A 6,015-nucleotide genomic window follows, 5' to 3' on the forward strand; every position below is an offset into this window, starting at 1 on the left:
GAGTTCCGAAAAGGAGAAGCACAAAAGAAGGGAATTTGGAATGTGAACGGGGTATGGAGGGAGAACTACTTATATGGGGAAGTGGTGGGTAAATGAAGGGTTTGGATGGATGTTGTGAGTGGAAAATGGACGAATGGGGTTTAGCATGGAGAAAGGACAAGGATCATCAACTTTATGAAGAATTTTGTCTGGTCTTCAATGGTCTCATCCTTTTCAATGTTGCATGGCAACATTTTCCAATGCATCCCCCCTTGAGGCACGTGTGTAGTACCCTCCTTTTGTAGTGTCCAAACCTTCCTTATTTAATTGTCCAATCAATCCCCTTCAATGCTCCTTTCCTTTTTCCTATAAAATAAAATAAAGAAAAACTAATATCATTGAAAGAGCTAAACTTTTCGGCCAGAGTAATAAGGAAGGAAAAAATTAGATTGCTTATTCATGAATACCAACTAACCAACTACTGTGTATCCTTATATGCACCTTGATAGCACCATGGGTGACACCAAACTTAGTTTGTAGCAATGTGATGAAAAAGGTTCTGTTCAAGGCTCCAAGAATAGCATGGTCTAAATTGCATTCATGCTTTCTTGGTATGCCTTGAACACCAAACTTGTTCTTCACTATATACTGCATAATAAGGATTTCGTTAAGTGTTTGTCAAGGTTGGTCTGGAACTCATGAATATTGAATTATTCACTATTCTAAAAGCATATAAAACATGGGTTGCCTCCCATAAAGCGCTTCTTTAGCATCACTAGCTTGACGTTTTTCCTTTATCAGGGAGGTTGATAGTGCTTCAAGTATTCTCCTCTGGCAGTAGACCTATATCCATTGGTTGTATCAATGATCTCTACATGTTCCAAGGAGAGAACTCTGTTGATGGTGAAAACTTTAGGTAATTGTGATGGTACAGTGGGGAGATCAAGGGGGATGTCTGGGAAGTAAGCTGAGATTACTTTATCCCCTGGAGAGAAGTCCTCTGTAGGGATCTTCCTGTTCCTCCACCTCCTTGGTACCTTCTTCTTTGTTCTTTGTGATGTTGTCTTGCTCTTCGTGACCTCCTCTTCTAAGGAAATGTTGTTGCTGGTCTCATATGATTCTGGTGGCTTAGGTTCCTTCTGATTTTCTTTGACCTGTGGCAATTGTTGTTTGCCTTGTTCCTCAATCAATAGGATTCCCAGATGTGCTGGTTGTGCTTCAGTGCTTGTTTCTTCCTTTAGTATCTCACATTGATCTTTCCTTGGTTCATTGTTCTCTTGATCTGTTTCTTGTGAGCATTTGAAAACATTGAAGGTGAGCTGTTTATCATGGATCCTCAGAATTACCTCCCCTCGCTCCACATTTATGAGAGCTCTGGCTGTAGCTAGGAATGGTCTTCCCAATATGATTGGGTGAGTGCGACTCTCTTCCATGTCCAATATGACAAAGTCTATTGGGAGGAAGTATTTCCCAACCTTTACCAACACGTTTTCCACCACTCCTATTGCTTGTTTTTGAGTTTTGTCGGCCAGCCTGGTGACTACATCTGTGGGCATTATCTCATTGATCTGCAGCCTCTTCATAAGGGATAAGGGCATTAAGTTAATGCTTGCTCCCAAATTGCAGAGTCCTTTATCAAACATGGTTTCTCCTATGGCACAGGGAATGTAGAAACTCCCTGGGTCATTTCTTTTTGTAGGCAACTCTGGTTGAATGAGAGCACTACACTCCTTATTCATCACTATAGTTTGGCCTCCCTTGAGTGAACTTTTCCTGGGAAGCAGCTCCTTCATATACTTGATGTATGCCGGCATTTGTTGGAGGGTCTTGATGAACGGTATGTTTACATGGAGGGATGCAAACAAATCAAGAAACCTTGAGTATATTCTCTTCTCCACAGCACCATTGAGTAATTGGGGGAAGGGTGCATAGAGTCTCAGCAACTCCTGTTGTGAGATTTTGGGTTCTTGGTGATCTTTTTCCTGCTTCTCTGTTGAGGTATCTTCAAGCTGTTTTGATAGCTTGTTTGGCTCGTCCTTTGTCTTCTGATCACTTGTAGTGACCATTTTACAATCTTCCCATCTTACTTTCTTTGTTTCTCCTCTCGGATTTTTCTCCGTATCACTTGGGAATCCATCTGTAGGTTTGGGAATGTGCTCAGAGAGATAACCTACTTGAGATTCCAACCTCTTGATGGTGTCTCCCTGGTTCTTAAAGTTAGCTCACACTTCCTCCTTGAACACCTTGTTGTCTTGAATCTCTTTGCATATGCTCTCAAGTAAGTTCTCAATCCTTGAGAGTCTGTCATCAGAAGGTGATGGTGAGTTGAGATTGGAGGGAATAGAATGGTTAGGTTGGCTTTGGTATAGGTGTTGAGAGGGGTTGTTATGTGAGTGTTGATATGGTCTAGGTGTGGCATGTTGGTGAGATATATTGCTGGGATTTGGACGCCTTTGATCTTGGCCTTGATCTTGTTGAGTTCCCCATCCAAAGTTGGGGTGATTTCTCCATCCAGAGTTGTAAGTTTTGGAGTATGGATCATGGACTTGTCTAGGTGAGTTTCCCACATAGATGGCTTGTTCCCAACCACCTTCTTCTCCTATGTTTACTCCTTCTTGAGTTGGTGATGAGGTGATGGCCGCTGCAACTTGGTTCTCTTCCACCTTCTTGGTAAGATCTGCTAGCTGCTTGGTGATCATCTTGTTTTGAGCTAACAATGCATCCATGTGGTTCAGCTCCATTACTCCTCTAGTGTTACTTCTTTCAGAGGCATAGAAGTAGTCATTCTCAGCAACTGTTTCGATGACATCTATGGCTTCTTCAATGGTTTTCTTCTTGTTTAAAGAGCCTCCTGATGAATGATCCACAGCCTTCTTCGACTCATAGGAAAGACCTTCATAGAAGATGTGAAGTTGGACCCACTCATTAAACATCTCTGGTGGGCATCTCCTTGTTAGATCTTTGAACCTTTCCCAAGCTTCATAAAGTGTCTCTCCATCTTGCTGTTTGAACGTCTGCAGTTCAAGTCTCAGCCTATTGATCCTTTGAGGGGGTAAAACCTTGCCAAAAACTTGTTCACTACCTCTTCCCAATTAGTCAAGCTCTCCTTTGGAAAGGATTCAAGCCACTTGGATGCCTTATCCTTGAGTGAAAAGGGGAACAAGAGCAGCCTATATACATCTGAGTGGACTCCATTGGACTTCACTGTGTCACAAATCCTCATTATGAGCCTCCTCTTCATGGTTGTTCTCCAAATTCTCTTCTATGTTGGGTTCGAAGTACTCTTCCTCTTCTTCAGCACCTACTACTCTTTTTCCTCTTGCTTCCCTCCTTAATCTAAGGAAGGTCCTCTCAAGTTCAGAATCAAAGGAAGTTGAAGCCCGCTTCTTCTCCCTTTCATACAATTAACAAGGCACAAGCAATGAAATAAATGCAGAAACTATTCTTGTTAAAAAATGCTATTAGTGTGAGTGAAGCAATATATCAAACAGTTAGTGGGTGAGTGAAAAAGTTTGTAAACAACTGGAATAAAAGGGTTAAAGGGATGGGAAGAAAAACAACTGAAACTGAAATTAAATTGCTCAAACAGAATTTTAAATCAGCAGAATGAAAAATGCTCAATCTAGTTATCCTCCAACATAATCATTGTTGATACAAATCAATCCCCGGCAATGGTGCCATAAACTTGGTGCACGAAAAATTCTTCTAGTAACAAATTTCCTTCAGCAAGTGTAAAAACTTGTCTCTCAATAAATTTCCTTCGGCAAGTGTACCAAATTGTCGTCAAGTAAAAACTCACTATAGAGTGAGGTCGAATCCCACAGAGATTGATTGATCAAGCAACTTTAATTAGAGGAATGTTCTAGTTGAACGAATCAGAATTTGATTTGAGATTTGTAGAAAATTAAATAGCGGGAAAGTAAATAGCAGAAAAAGTAAATAATAGAAATAAAGAGCTGAATGTAAATGGCATAAAGTAAATTGCAGAATCTTAAATGGGAATGGGGGAAATGCTCATTAAAAGAAAATGGCAGAAATTAAAGAGAATGGGTAAGATCAGAAATGGGAGTTCATTGGGCTTAGGAGATGTTGCGTTCTCCGGATCAAATTCATTTTCATATCTTCCTCAATCAACGCATTCATTGATCTCCTTGGAAATCTTAAGTGATCGAATTCCAATTCCTTGGTAATCCAATCTCTCAAATCTTGATCAATAGCCAATTTCTTGGTCAATTGCTCATGAGAAGAGATGAAGTATGGTCACTGATTATACCACATGCATTCCCAAATCAAGTATTGGTAGGATTATAGTCACATATCCATCCAAACCCAATTTGGTCCAGCATGAGAAAGCATTTCTAGCATGATCTCTCTTCATTCTATTTCCAAGGTTCCGAAGAGATCCAAGTATGAATAGTTTCTTTTCCAAGATAACTACCCAATTGGATGAAGATTGAAAGCTTTCTAGTAAAAATCAAGAGAAAAGATAGAAGAAGAAGAATGAAAACTAATATTGATCCATCAAATTGCAGCAGAGCTCCCTAACCCAATGAAAGGGGTTTAGTTGTTCATAGCTCTAAAAATTGAAAACAAAGATGGAGAATACATCATGAAAGTAAAACTAGAAGTTGCAGAGAAAGTAAATACAGAGAGTAGTTCTATGCCCCTCATGAAGGTAAAACTAGAAGTTGCCGAGAAAGTAAAAATACAGAGAGTCGTTCTATGCCCCAGGCTCCTAAAGTTTCCAACCCCTTTTTAATTCAAAGTTACTCCTATATATACTACTCTTCTGATCTTCTAGTTGGCTCTTCAAGTCTTGGGTATGGGCCTCTGGATCTTGAGTTTAAAGCAGTTATCCTCTTTATTGGGCTTAGCTTTGCTTGCAAAGAGAAAATGTGAAGTAGGCAGGGACTTTGGCTCAGGACGTTAGTGGTGTCAACGTTAAGTGAAAGTGTGGGTTCGAGAACATTAGTGACAACACCTTTTTCACTAACGTTCCTAACCCAAATATGATCACGTTGACTTCAACGTTAGTGGCACTAACGTGACCACTAACGTTGCCTCTTGGCCCTTCGCATACGTTATTGGGACTTACCTTTCCCAATAACGTGATGAGTCGTTATTGGGACTTACCTTTCCCAATAACCTGATGAGTCACCCCTTCTCCTTACGTTAGAATTCACGTTAACTAGGTTAACGTGGCTTCTAACATAGTAATGCCAATCCTTCGAGAACGTTAGTGACACTTACCTTTGTCACTAACGTTCCAATGTGCCCCTACTTCCCACGTTAGAGTCCACGTTAACTAGGTTAACGTGGCTTCTAACGTAGTATTGCTAGCCATCTCCAACATTAGTGACAAAGGTGAGTGTCACTAACGTTGTCTCATTATCTCTTTATCCACGTTAACTTCCACGTTAACTAAGTTAACGTGGGAGTTAACGTTGCTCATGTGGCTCTTGGTGGTTCAACCAAACGTTTGTGACAAAGGTAAGTGTCACTAACGTTGGCGATCCATTGTTCTCTCCACGTTAGCTTCCACGTTAACTAAGTTAACGTGGGAGTTAACGTGGCTCATGGAGGCTTGGCCAACGTTAGTGACAAAGGTGAATGTCACTAACATTGGCTTCTCTTTTGCTTTCCAACGTTAGAGTCCACGTTAACTAAGTTAACGTGGCAACTAACGTGGCCAATTATGAGCTTGGTCCAACGTTAGTGACAAAGGAGAGTGTCACTAACGTTGGCCTTGTTGTATTCTTCCACGTTAGAGTTCCCATTAACTTAGTTAACGTGACTCTTAACGTGCGCTGTGATGGCTTCGAGGGCGTTATTGGCGATTACCTTTCTCCCTAACCTTGCAAACTAGCTCCCATTCCACGTTAGAGGTCACGTTAGTTGAACTAACGTGAATGCTAACATGGTTCTTCTTTGCTTCCTTTGTCCTAAAATCAAGCAGCAAAGTGCATCAAAGTTCTAATCCAAGTCATGAGACATGCATCATCTAATTTGTCATATAATTCATGCAAAATTCTCATG

This window comes from Arachis duranensis, chromosome 5 (assembly GCF_000817695.3).
Source record: "Arachis duranensis cultivar V14167 chromosome 5, aradu.V14167.gnm2.J7QH, whole genome shotgun sequence".
NCBI classification, from domain to species: Eukaryota; Viridiplantae; Streptophyta; class Magnoliopsida; order Fabales; family Fabaceae; genus Arachis; species Arachis duranensis.